Below are 15,062 nucleotides of genomic sequence, written 5' to 3' on the forward strand. Positions count from 1 at the left end.
GGACTTTTATAGTTCCCAATTACATTTTTTGCTTAGTCTTCTGGCATACAATATAAATTTTTAAACAACTGCAGTATCCTTTTAATATTTTATCCCATTTTAACATATTTTTGACACTCCATTTGAATGCAGAAGAACCTTGCAGTGGTCAATTTCTTCTACTGGAGCTCTTTTGGGAGTGTTGGTATAAACTGTGTAATTTGTTTTTGATAGATGATAAAGAAAGGCATTTCTAATACACTTTACTTTGTGTCAATTGTGTTCTAACCTTCTTGCAACTGGATATACCATTGCACTGAATGGTTTGTAACGTTCAGTGCAATGGTATAAACATAACTGTTTTTTTTTAAAAACAGAAAGTATAAGGGGCCCTTTTTTACTTAAGTTTTCACTGTTTGTGAACACTCCAATTTGACAAAATTATAGTATCTAATGACCTTGGTTGATCTCAAGCAAAGATAAAGGTCAGACCCAGTTAGCAGTTGGATGAGAAACTATTAGGAAATTTTAGGCTGCAGGCTACACTGCAAAGTTGAAAAAACTTCCCAAGAAAGCAATGGCAGTTTATTTATTGTTGACAAGATAACTGTCTTAATTATGGCTGTGGCTTCTCATAAGTCAAGTAGTTTTTATGTATATTTTACCAAAGATTCCACATCTGTATTGGTTGATTATAAGCTTGTGAACAATGTGCAAATTTCCTTTGCAAAATAGATATAACTTCCAACCAATTAGCCATGCAAACTGTTTCAATTTATAAGAAAGGTTGTTTGCTAGCAATCCATCATATGCTACAAATTGGATATTTGGCTGGTAGGATAGTAAAACATATGCATATTAAGTAACTATTCAAATTTTGTTTTCACTACTGAGGTAGTTGCTTAGATGCAAACCTTATTCTCTGAATTATCTCTGACTAATAAGCTTGGGAGAGATAAAAGGGACATCTGCTATAAAAAGCTGCTAATCAGTTAAATTACCACTGTCATTTAAGATACCTTTGTCTTGTGTTTTCTTAATAATGGAAACCTAGCACTAATTATTCAGTTTAGCTGAATAATTTCCATTGAAATAACACCATCAGTCGGTAAAAGGAAAAAAAAACCCAGCAGAATCATCTATGGTAGCATGTTATAAACCAATGAATTTAATACTGTATAGCGGTGGTTTTCATGGACTGTGTTCACAATACATTATACACAAAAACATGTATACTTTTTGAAGCACAAAAATAATTAACAATCTGTTCTATATTGTCCCCAGTGCAGGGAATAATGGTCTTAAATCAGAAAGGCAAATTCTGGTTGGATGGGAAGAGGTTGATAGTAGAACCCATTATATAAAGGTGGTATTCTCTGCTCTTTGGAAATCTTCAAACAGAAACTAGACAGACATCTACCCAAGATGCTTTAAGGTAGGTTCCTCCACAGAGTAGGGACTTGGCCCAGTATCTTATATTCCAGCTGTAAGAGTGAATGTTACAGCACTATTAAAATATTTTTTTCTATCGATGCTTGCTCTATATAAGCCTTACTTTTTAAAACTCCTGTCCAGAGGTGATATGCAGCAGGTTCTGACCAATTCTGGAGAACTGGTGGTGGAAATTTTGAGTAGTTTGGAGAACTGGTAGTAAAAATTCTGACTGGCCCTGCCCCCATCTATTCTCTGCCTCCCGAGTCCCAGCTGATTAGGAGGAAATGGGGATTTTGCAGTAACCTTCCCCTGCATTAGGAAGGGAATGGAGATTTTATAGTATCCTTCCTCTGGACTGGGGTGGGAATGGAGATTTTACAATATCTTTTCCCTGCCACCTACATCAAGCCACGCCCACCAAGCCACACCCACAGAACCGGTAGTAAAAAAATTTGAATCCCACCACTGGTCCTGTCTATAGATTGAATTCTTCAGGGTAAAATGTGATTTTTTTTCTTTTTGTAAAAATATGGAATGCTTCATGAATTTGTGTGCCATCTTTGTGCAGGGGCCATGCTAATCTTCTCTGTATCATTCCAATTTTAGTATGTGTGCTGCTGAAGTGAGCACAGGATGAAATGTGATTGAGACACTTTCATTTTTATTATTAATGCCTTTAGTATCCTGTTGTGATCTTTCTGATTTTCTGGAACTTTCATTTCTGATGCTATGATTGTACTAATAACTTTACAAAAACAGTGAGCAAGATGCAATGGTTAGTGCTGGACTAGGAGTAGGAAGACTTAGGTTTTTTTAGTCCTCTGTTAGATACAAAAGCCAGCTTGGTGACTTCGGGCCAGTGGTGAAATCCAAATTCTTTTACTACCAGTTCTCTGGGCGTGGCTTGGTGGGTGTGGTAGGGGAAGGATACTGCAAAATCTCCATTCCCACTCCACTCCTGGGAGAAGGATATTGCAAAATCTCCATTCCCACCCCATTCTGGGGCCAGCCAGAGGTGGCATTTGCCGGTTCTTTGAACTACTCAGAATTTCCGCTACCGGTTCTCCAGAACTTGTCAGAACTGCTGGATTTCACCCCTGTTTTAGGCCAGTAACACCCTCTAAGTCCTAACTAGATCAGGTTTTGCAACAAGCCAAGCAAATCAATTAATCCCTCATGCAGCATATATAGATAGCTGCACTGTGAAAATTAGATGAGCACAGTGTAAAAAAAAACCCCAAAAAAAAAACAACAACAAAACCCACAAGCAGACCCAGCAATCATGTGGAACACATGCTAAGAAAAATAACATAAATAATCAACACCTTCAAATCAGTGGAATTCTCTAATTCTGGTAGCTGAGAAATTACAATAAAATTAGTTCTGTATGGTAGGAAAAAATAAGAATATAGAATTAAACTTATTAGGCCTCTTGGTCAGGTCAAATGCCAATCAATGTATGCTGAAAACTTCACAGATTTCTCCGCCAAAAGAAAATGCCTTTACCTTACATGATCTCTTTGTATCCTGCCTGATAAAATATTGATGCAAGAAGCTGCTGATCCTAAATGTATAAAAATGTAAATGTCTATTAACTACTTTTAACTATTTAACAATTCACTACAGTAGTGTTGCTTTTCAGAAATGCATAGTACCGGCATGAAAAATCACAGCTGAAATTATGAAATTGCTTTGTTTTAGCAATCATAGCTTATCAAGAAGTTGTCTAAGCACCAATATGTAGTGACAATGGCAAAGAGATCATTTCATGTTGTGTAGCAGAAAGCAATGGTAAACTACTTTTTATTTATTTATTTATTACATTTTTGAACTGCCCATGTCCCTCAGATACTATTAATAGTCCTCGACTTCCAACAGTTTATTTAGTGATTGTTCAAAATTATGTCACTGAAAAAAGTGATTTATGACCATTTTGCAAACTTACGACTATTGCAACATTCCCATGGTCACATGATCAAAATTCAGACAGTTGGCAACTGACTCATATTTATGAAAGTTTCAGTTCCCAGGATCATGTGATCACCTTTTGTGACCGACTGTCAAGCAAAGTCAATGGGGAAACCAGATTCACTTACTATCTGTGATACTAACTGAACACCAGCAGTCATTCACTTAACAACTGTGGCAAGAAAGGTCATAAAATGGGGCAAAACTCACTTAACAAATGTCTTGCTTATCAGTGTCAATTTTGGGCTCAATTGTGGTTGTAAGTCCAGGACTACCTATACTGTGTTTTACCTAAGATAACTACATAGATAGAAAATCAAAAGCAATTAATGATATAGTGCCAGATGATGGATGCCTCATATCTAATGATGCTCAACCTGCTGAGATTCTTTCAGAGTGCTAGCGGCACAACTAGATGGCTTTGGGACATCTAGTTGCTAATGGGTTGTTGTTTTTTTTCATTTAATCATGTCTGATTCTTGAAGACAAGAAGGTTGACTTCTTCTTCTTCAAGGTTGACTCAGCCTTCCATCCTTTATAAGGTAGGTAAAATGAGGACCCAGATTGTTGGGGGGGCAATAAGTTGACTTTGTAAAAATATACAAATAGAATGAGACTATTGCCTTATACACTGTAAGCCGCCCTGAGTCCTCGGAGAAGGGCGGGGTATAAATGTAAACAAAAACAAAAAAAAGACTGCCTGGATAAGTCCCTGTTATCAAGTTTTTTTTCATAAGTGATTTGTCATTGTCTCTTTCCTAGGATTGAGAGAATGTGACTGGTTCAAGGACATCTGGCTGATTTTGTGCCTTAAGCAAGACTAGAACTCACTGTTTCTGGGCTTTTGTCCTGATGGGCAATTAATTTTTCCAAGGGCCACATGAAAAATGGGGACCATAGCGGAGGGCCACCTCTGCAAACCTGACCCCCCACAAAACTGCCCACTCATGCTCCTACCACTGCCCCATCCTGATGCCACCAGTCATCACCAACAATGCCATAGGCAGACAGGGACAGCTGAAGGATTGGATGTCCACTACACCAAGCTAGTTCTCATTAAAATCTTTGGGACATCTAGTTGCTGATGTTACCATAGAGGAAAATAAACTCCGAAGCTGCAGACAGAATTATCCTAGAAACACAGAATACAAGAAGCTTGAACATTGGAAAGCTCAATATAGTGGAGATTGAAATAAATCAATTATAAATTGACACCTTATGTATTAGCAGATTGAAATGGATTGAAAGTGGACTCTTGCAACCAAAAGAACACACTGTTGCTACTCTCAGGATTGTTCCCATAGTTGAGAAGGAGAATATATACTTCGGTACATTGTAGCCAGTGATGAAATCCACTTACCTTCGCAACCGGTTCGGGAACAGGAGCATGCGTGTGCATAGTGCGTGTGCCTCTTCTGCACATGTGCAGAGCCTGTGGGTCAAAAACGGAATGTAATGATGTCCCGACGGGTGGACGGAGCCTTCTGCTGCCTGCACTACCGGTTTGTGCAAGCCAGATAGATCCAGCTGGATTTCAGCACTGGTTGCAGACAATGACCAAGTATTAACTAGACTTTGCAACCCTTTCATAAATGTTTATCCAAATTTTGGCCCTTTCACTTATGCAAAAAGCGAGAAAGATAATGAGTCATAAGTCATCTCTATCAGCTCAGTCATAAATCAAGGACTATCTGTACTCTGTTCAATCTCCTTTTCTTTGGTATTGGTATATAGATTAACCTCTTCCTATCTGTTGGTTATTGTGTCATTCTCCAGATTTGTTAACATAGTTTTGTTAGAACCTTTACTGATTTTTCTTTTGTTGCCATATTATTTTAGATATTCCATAAATTGCTTTAGCCTACTAACTTGGTAGCTGATGCAACTTTATCTTCCAATACTATTATTGGAAGTGATTATAAGTAGACTGTATTTCCTAAAGAATCTTGGATGTTGACATTTTTGCTACGCTTTCATCTTGTTTGGTCTTCTTTGAATAAGTTACTATGAATTTGTCCTTTGGCATCCTTTAGCATACTATTTCGAGGCTGCCTTCTGAATTGGTAGATCTTTTGGAATAACTCTCTGAAATTCTTTGTTCAGTTCCTTCCTGAGATCTTTGCCTTTCTTGGTTTCTCGTTTTGGCAATTTCTACCATTCCGCCCCCACCACCCGGTATCCTTTTAGTTTTCCTCTGTTCCTTTTTTTGCCAGCCTATTTTCACATTTACTCTTAACAGCTTCTTTGTTTTTATTTCACACTTCCTCTGGTTTCCTATTAATTGAGGCACAAATGACCAGCTCAGATTGTCATATTTTAGACACACGAAAAAATCTAGCTCACTTGAAAAGTTTACTCCGAGGAAGAAGGAAGGAAAAAGAAGAAGAGGATAAAGGGCAAGGTGGATGGTCTCAGTTAGGCTGTAATGAGTGCACCATGGGTAGAGTTGCAGGCCAGGTTGGGGACAGATCATCATGAAGACAAGAGAGCATCATCATATATATGGTAACTATGAGTCAGTACTGACTTGGTAGCACATCAGTATTTAATGAAAAATGGAAGCAGATGTTTCTGAAGTTCTTATTTCTTTACTGCACAGGCTGATCCTTGCTAAACTAATTTTTAGCATAATGTAAGGATGCAGCATTCATAGAGATTTCCATTACAGACTGTAAGACGAGTGAATGACTCAATGGCAGACAGCCTCCTACTTTGTTGTGCCTGTTGCAAAAATGTTAAGACTGAAAGGTACATCGGCTAGGATAAATAGAAATAGTTATTTTGAACAGGCAACCCTCAGGGAGATGGAATAAACCAGCCCAGACAAACTTTTAATATAGTGCTCTGGTTTCAGGTTTCTTTCACAACCCAAACTCTGATGTACCACAATATGTTTCTAAATGTTTTGTTTGCTTTTTTGGTGATTCTTCTATAATGAAAAATCTGTTATTTCTATAAGGGTTAAAGCAGAATATTTACGTTCCTATAGAAAGCCTTGATAACAGTCCACAGGTGAGCTTGTGCTGTGAATAATACACCTCATTGTATTTATTTGGAGGGGAGAGTGGAAAAAAGACATTCGTACTTAATATTATTTTCCCAATCCTGGATCTATCCAGCCTAAGGTTGTGGCCTGCGTTTTCTTTTTCCTATCTTTTAGCTGCAGCGTCTTTGTACTTTTCAGTAGAGTGGCCGTGTTCCTATGGATGCGATTCAAAACAGCATTTTTTTATCTTAACTGAGACAATCTGTAGCTATATATAGCTGTTTGCTTTATCTGCCTTTCTGCTCACTTGCAATTATGATGACAGCTGTTTCAGGGAAAGAAACCCTTTTACTCTGAACAAAAAAGAGCTGTATTCAGAAAGATAAGCAGCCCCTAAATACAGAATGAGATTCACTTGGATGTGAGAGTTAACACAGGAGGTACATGGTAGAATGGAGTGGTACTCAACTCACAATTTCAATAGCTAAACAGATCTGATACTGAATTAAATGGGAATAGCAATCTTTTATATTAAATGATCGTATGAAACCTTAAGCAGTAACACTTTTACTGTAGCTAGTAACTTCTTTAAGGAAGTCTTGAAGACTTAGCTCTTCTCCCAGGCTCTTGATTAGGGAATATTGTAGTTTCCTTTTGGGAATACAGGTAGTCCTCAACTTACAACCACTCATTCAATGAATAGAATAGAATAGAATTTTTATTGGCCAAGTGTGATTGGACACACAAGGAATTTGTCTTGGTGCATATGCTCTCAGTGTACATAAAAGAAAAGATACGTTCATCAAGGTACAACATTTACAACACAATTGATGGTCAATATATCAATATAAATCATAAGGATTGCCAGCAACAAGTTATAGTCACATCAACAGATCACTGTTCAAAGTTACAACAGTACTGAAGAAAAGTGAGTTATGACTTAGTTTTCACAATTACAATCATTGCATGACCCCATGGTCACATGATCAAAATTCAGGCACTTGACAACTGGCATGTATTTATGACAGTTACACTGTCCGGGATCCTGTGATCACCATTTGTAATTTTCCCAGCCGGCTTCTAACAAGCAAAGTCAATGGGGCTGAATAGATACGCTGTATAAAAACACTGCATGGTGTAGAATGTAGAAATAATCTAATATTAAGCTGATGGTACAGTGTTGAATTACTTCACACAAACGTGTCTATGGAGATTTTCAATCATCCAGGTCATGGTTGTCCTAAAATTGTTCAAGTCTGTCAAGGTTCTTTTGAATCTTAAGTCTCTCATCTTAGATATTCCCCCAGTTTGGTGTGGTGTTATCTGCAAACTTGATGAGTTCTTTTTCTATCACCTCATCCAGATCACTTATGAAGATGTTGAAGAGTACTAGGATTAAGATACAACCTTGCAGTATCCCACTGCATTTCCTCCATGTAGATGTAGTTCCATCCTAACCCTAACCCTAACCCTAACCCACTGCATATAATTGGTCAGGTAGCTGTGAATCCATCTGATGGTGGTACTATCTACCCTACGTTGTTCTATCTTACCAAGAAGTAGGCCTTGATCTACTTTGTCAAATGCTTTACTGATATCTAAGTAAACTATGTCCACAGCTTTCCCTTATCCACTAATTTAGTCACTTTGTTAAAGAAGACAATAAGGTTTTTGTCTGACAAGATCTGTTTTGACACACCCATGCTGGCTACAATTAATTGTCTTGTTCATTCCTAGATGCTCACAAATGCGCTGCTTGATTATCTTTTCCAGGATCTTCCCAGGTATTGAGGCTGATTGGTCTGCAGTTTCCTGGATTCCCTTTTTACCCTTTTTGTAGCTTGGAACCACATCAGCTCTTTTTCAGTCCTCTGGTAGATCTTCCAGGGCCTCTGAAAGATTATATTCAGTGGTTGCAAGGTCATGTCTGTCAGATCCTTTAGAATTCTGGGATATAATCCATCTGTTTCTGGCAATTTGAACTCATCTAAAGTGGATGGGTGTCCTCTTACCATTTTCTTGTCTAGTTTGACTCTCATTTTTGTTCTGCCTCTTACAATTCTGCTTTTGGTACGTTGGACTATGGTTTCCTTTTATTTATTTATTTATTATTTTATTTTATTTATTTATTTATTTTATTTGTCACGAACGTATTGGGTAATATATATAAGCATGAATTGAATACATAAAATAGATACTAATAGAGGAAACATTAGGACAGGGACGGTAGACAGCTGCAAAGAATTAATGAATTAAGCAGTTCTGCTTTCTCTATGCTAATAAATTACAGAAATACTAATAATAATACAAAACAGTGAAGCAACAAATGGTTTGGGGATAATATGCCAAGTAAGTTTATTATGGTACAAATGTTAATGGACTATGGATCATTTCATCAGGTACAAGGTAAATGAGAGAATACTTTGTACTATCTTTGAGTTCTACTCTGCTGTAAAAACAAAGTTTATTCAGGTTGTTTATTCAGCATATTATATTCAGCAATGTGTGGTAGCAAATGTCATTTCTCTCAAGACTCTATTTAGTCCACCTAAGAGCTGTACAAGCCAACTAAATGCTTTGAGATCTACAAACTGAAACAAAACAGATCATCTGTACTCTAAAGCAATGCATTGCAATCTAGAGTCTCTCCAGTTTGTTTTGTAATCAGGGAGACAAAAGGCAAAGCCTCCATAAAATAAATGTTAGTAGGAGCCATAAAAGCTCCAGCCTGTGGAGCTAAAAGCCAACATTCAATTGTCAGCACCTTTCCACTGCATTAATTAAACATAATATAGATTTATATTTATACATGTACATATAATTAGATTGCATTTCTCATTTAATATACATTCAGTTCATTAGATATGTATATTTCTAACCACATGAAGAGATGATTATTGAGTAGCAAAACAACCACGGTTAGATTACTGAATAATCATCCCTTCCATCCCATTGCTTTGCATCATAATGACCACTTGCTGTTCAGCCTCACACCTACTCATACATGTATTATGGTGTTTTACTGCTGAGTAATGAGGCAACAATGTCTTTTCTGTTTTCTTGATTCATTACTATATTCTTGTTTCAATCATAACATTAGTGATGGATTTAGTAGGATACCACAGCTCCATTTCTGATTTTCTATTATTGTTTGAAGTTTAGATAGCCTTTCCATTTGTTAGATTTGAGTACAACACTGTTTGAATGGAGCGTAGTTTTGAAATATAAATTTCAGTATAATTTGGACAGATCTACCCAGTACAGGGACATCTTTTCTACTGACTCGATCTCTAGGTCAAAGAGGAAGGAAAATACTGAAAAATGGGGCAGACTTACAGCATATCAATTTTTATCGTATTTCGAGAAGTTGAGGATAGATAATAAAAAAAATCAATTCTGCCGTCAATGCAATTCAACTGAGAGCTAAAAGGGCTTCATAGGATTATCTTCTAACCATTTTCTATTATAACATTATAACTGTCTACTATGTTTGTCACATTTAAAAGACTGCAGAATGAGAGTTGATTGCTGGGAGAAAATCTAAATTTCTCTCGACTATAAGAGTTCCACTTTAAATTATTCTTTTTCCTTTGATAGGACTATTTCTAGAATTTGGTGAAATATGGAATATTTAATAATAGTCTTTTTTAACCTCTTAAAAACCTATGGAAACAAAACACATAGACATCAAATCCCGCCCACCCCAAAAAATAACCTCAGACGCTTCCTGAATGTAACCAGATAATTATCTACCTATATATCCTTGGATGATGTGCAATTTCTATCAATCTAAACTAAGAGTGTCTATATGAGTTGACATTTAAGATATGGGTCCAGCTGATATTGTTCAACAGTTGATGATGTTGCCTCTTCACATATCCAGTATTTACTGATTGCTCAACAGTGCTATTGATTATGTGTCATCAAGTTGTTGTCAACTCTCAGTGACCACATGGATACAAAGGGTCATACCTACAGGGTATGCCAAAAGAGTAGGAGGGAGCAGTAGCCAGACAAATGTGATGGGGATGACTGAAGACCTTCTGGTAATACATTTAATTTTGTCAGGATCTTTCTTTGAGGTAATTCTGCTGAGAGATGGAACATTATCTCAGACAAAGTGTCAAAATCAAAGGGATTTGCCCAGCAAAGGATCTCAAGGGTTGAGGTACAGTAGCTGTTCTTTCTCTCATTACTAAACTTCGAGCCATTTTAGAGGACATTTTAGGGTAACCCCACCCAGTTCCTGGTTCTCTAGTCTTTACACTAACACAGAAATTCTGTTTTGTTTTTAAGTGATAGATTGAGTCATTTCTAAAACTATGCTCCCTTGTCCCTTGATGTTTGCTTATTGCGTGATTCTCTTACGTTCCACACCTTCGCTCATATGAGATAATTTATTCTCTTGTTATTTCATCTCAGACCACACATACAGGCAATTCAAGTTAAAAATTAGCGTGACATAGTTTCTGATGGGTGGAATAAGACACCAGAATTTTGTCAAGTCAGATGAATGTATAATAGCTTTTTGGTTGTTTTATGTGGCAGTTGATTGTTTATGAATGCAAGGGTAAGCTGGTGGCTTAGAAATGCAAAGCAACAGCAACCACATTATTGTCAATGTAAAGTAATTAAAAATCTTGTCATTGGGAAGGCAAGACAATGGAATGAATAAAGAACTTTTGTTTGAGCATCTCATCTGATCAAAACCCCTAGTGCTTTCAAGAAAGTATCTGACACTAAATATTTATTTATATTATTATTTTATTTATTTATATCCTGCCTTTATTATTGTTTAAAAAATAACTTAAGGCAGTGAACATATCCAACACACCTTCCTCCTCCACTTTTCCCCACAACAACAACCCTGTGAGGTGAGTTGGGCTGAGAGAGAGAGTGACTGGCCCAAGGTCACCCACCTGGCTTTCAAAGCTAAGGTGGGACTTGAATTCATGATCTCCCACTTGCTAGCCTGGTGTCTTAACCCCTAGACCAAATATGAAGAGAAAGATGTTGCAAAATAGAAAGATGTTGAAGAACCCACATATTAAAAGCGCTTCAAAGTGCTCCATGGCATAGGGCCGGGTTACTTACGGGACCATCTGCTGCCATCGATTGCCTCTCACCGACCCGTGCGCTCTCACAGGGAGGGACTCCTCAGGGTGCCGTCAGCCAGGCAGTGCCAACTGGCGACACCCAGGGGAAGGGCCTTTTCTGTGGGGGCTCCCACCCTCTGGAACGAACTTCCCCCAGGACTTCGCCAACTTCCTGACCTTCGAACCTTCCGCCGTGAGCTTAAGACACATCTATTTATTTGCGCAGGACTGGACTAGAATTTTTAAATTTTGAATTTGGTTTTAATGGGGTTTTATTATTTGTATTTCTATTTTAAACATTCGGTCTTATTTAATAAGTTTTTTAATTGTTGTTTTATCCTGTATTTATATGTATGTTTTATTCTGGCTATAAACCGCCCTGAGTCCCTAGGGAGATAGGGCGGTATAAAAATGTGAATAATAATAATAATAATAATAATAATAATAATAATAATAATAATAATAATAATAATAATAATAATAATAATAAAAAAAATTGAAACTCAGCATAGCCATTCTCCATAGTGTTCTTGGACTTGATGGCATACAGCAAGATTATCAGTTAAAGCACTTATCAGGAAAAGATTAGAGGACTGCTTGTTTGTTGGGCTTAAATGCTAGGAGGCTTGTATAGATATAAACTCATGTCAGCCAGCCAGCCAAAGCTTGTTGAAAAAGCCTATTTCTGAGTGAATGGTGCTAATCAGCTTATTTATTTATTAAATTTATATGCCACCCCTCTCACTGTTAAATGATTCTGGGCACTTATAAATATCATAAAAACAAAATATAAAACATCAAAACATTAAATACTGAACAGAAATTAAATGTTAAAAATAAAACAGAATACTATGGCGTAGAGATGGAATCTTATTCTTTGTTCACTGGAATTACCAGGCAAAGCCTCAGGCCATTTGGCAGAGCCATGTTTGAGACTCTTATGGAAGGCCATGAGGGGTATCACCCAGGGGAACCTCAGCAGAAAAGGTTCTTCTCCTGTATCTCATCAGGTGGCATTTCTTGACGGATGGGGTCCATTACATGTCCCTGCTAGCAGAACAAGTGGGGCAGACTAATCCCATTGGGCTGAGATGGTTTCTCAGTTCTCCCCAGGAACTATGCCATAAAGGCTTTAAGGGTCATAATTAATTCTTTGACTTGGACCTGGAAGCAGACCGGCAACCAGTACAGCTTGCATAAGAACGGTGCTACATGAGCCACCCTAGGGCCCTCTAGAAAGGCCCATGCAGCTGCATTCTGCTCCAGCTGTAGCTCCCAAATCCTCTTCAAGGGTGAGGTTTGAGTGACAGGGGTTGAACAGGGGTTGAACCTTTTGCAAAAGTATAGGTTGCATGTATCTCCTTGTGTTAAAGTCTATTGACTTTATATTTCTTTTTTTAAAAACTTGGAAGTTGTGAATTTAATGAAATTAATATTAGGAGAAATGGGTAAATGAAGCTAGCATTCTAGACATTTCTCCTACTCAGAGATTCCATGCAGATATTGCCCTTAGCTGCAGTTTGTTTTAAATAGCGATTTGATGATATAGCATTTGTTTCATATAACATGCTTAGCTGAGAGCTATGGTCTATACTATTTTCACAGAACATGCTGAACCAAAATCGCATGTGGAATTAAAACTGATTTGATGGCATGTAATCAATCAATGTAGCTTGATATTCAAAATCCAAGTTATTTTGCATATTGTTGAGATATTGTGACAATATAATATATAATTATGATAATATAATAATACCACTGTAATATGAAGACAGGCATCCTCAAATCTTTCATTTTTCTTGCAAAATGCACAATAATATAATGAATAAATACATGTTTGTACAGTTTTAAAACAAATTGAATGAAATTGTGGTCCCAGTATAACTAAGTTAAACTGAAACAAAATATTACAAGCATATGGATTTTGTTGATGTACATGAACAATCACTAAAAACTTCTAATTATAGGATAAAAGAGCATATATTTTGTATTTGTGTGTTCCTGGTAAGGACAGAGAAATTCAGTTTATGTGAATTTATTTCAGGAAGATAGAAACCCTCTAAAATAGATCTAAGATTTGCTTGCTTTGTCGACAGCATGAATTGAAACAAAAAATGATGAGCCAAACATAATCACTGCAAACCCAGGCAATAAATGAATGATTTATATTATGTACTTTGGTGGAGATTTCTGCAAAGCCAAAGAATTTAATAGCATTTAGAGGGTTTTGTATCTGACCATTACCATTAACCATCAGTAACTGTGCATCAACTGCATTTATAATATGCTGACTGAAATTCAAGGGATGCCTTCAGCAGAATATTGCAGTGGATTCTCCCAAGAGAAAAGTCTATGGTATTTCTATTCCATGTTTTACTCTAAGGAGGACTTTCTACTTGTCTCCCCTATTCCCAATTATGTTTCACTGGTAATTTTTCATTTCAGAGCTAGTGAGCATGCTCTGTGCTTACTGAATCTTGTGGGGAGTTGGGTACCTTACTAGATTTTATCTCTACATTCTCTCAACGTAGAAGCCAAAAAGATGCATCCAAGAAATTCACAAACAAATTCACATTTAAGGATAATGATACTCCCTCACTTTGGTTCCCTAGCAACTGATATTTAGTCATGCTGCCTTTAATTCAAGAGGTAGTATGCAGCCACCAACTTTCTGCCATTGTTTAGTCTCCTTTTAAAATTATCTAAATTGAAAGTCATAGCCTAACTGTTGACAGCCATTTCTGTTAATTATGCATTCTATAAATAAGTTCTTCCAATTACGTGATATAAATCTCCTTACATCTAGTTTCAATGGATTGATCCCATCCCAAATATGATAGTAGGAGAAAACCTCAAATCTACTTTTCCCAGGTCATGTGTGATGAAATGTATGCATCTGTGAGGGAGATGAGCGATTTTAAATTTTTTAAAATAATAATAAATGAATTGATAAATAAAAAAGTATTCTGAAAAGCGAAGTAGGTACAATTTTATATTGGAGTGGAAATGTACAGTATTGTTCAATTTTGTAATTGTTGTACCTTGATGAAGGTATCTTTTCTTTTATGTACACTGAGAGCATATGCACCAAGACAAATTCCTTGTGTTTCCAATCACACTTGGCCAATAAAAAATTCTATTCTATTCTATTTTATGTTGCATTTTGTTCAAAGAAGACAGGTGTAAAGACATTGTATATCTTATTATGCTGGCCTGTTGTTTTGTTTTGGCTTAATGTCCTGTGTAATCAATGGCTTATGTATTCACTTCTGATTTATTCAACAAAATACAATAGAGTTAAGCAAATTAGTCAATATGGTTAGTAATAACTACTGTGGGCGTGCTCAATATAAATCAGTGTTTTTTCTTAGCTCCCATTAGGAGAAATTAGGCCCTTTTTCATATAATATCTTGTGTACCTAGCACATACTTCTTCTTGAGGGTTTCCCCCTCAAGTAGTATCTTTTGAGATACTATATTGGTGCAGAATTAAGAAAACAGCATTTCAATAAGTATTATGCTCCCCATCCCTTAGCTAAAAGTGCAAAAAGAATGATTTTTATATAGAATATGAATATTTATATTTCAATTGTTGCTAA

At 36.7% G+C, this 15,062-nt stretch overlaps 1 non-coding gene across 1 annotated transcript; it reads right to left on the minus strand.

Annotated features, from left to right (window-relative positions):
* Positions 1 to 1,936: 1,936 nt before the first annotated feature.
* Positions 1,937 to 2,043, minus strand: LOC131189441 (U6 spliceosomal RNA). Its single transcript, XR_009153046.1, has one exon. It is a non-coding gene; the product is annotated as a U6 spliceosomal RNA (small nuclear RNA).
* Between the last annotated feature and the right edge of the window lie 13,019 nt (positions 2,044 to 15,062).

The sequence above is a fragment of the Ahaetulla prasina genome, chromosome 1 (assembly GCF_028640845.1).
Source record: "Ahaetulla prasina isolate Xishuangbanna chromosome 1, ASM2864084v1, whole genome shotgun sequence".
NCBI lineage: Eukaryota > Metazoa > Chordata > Lepidosauria > Squamata > Colubridae > Ahaetulla > Ahaetulla prasina.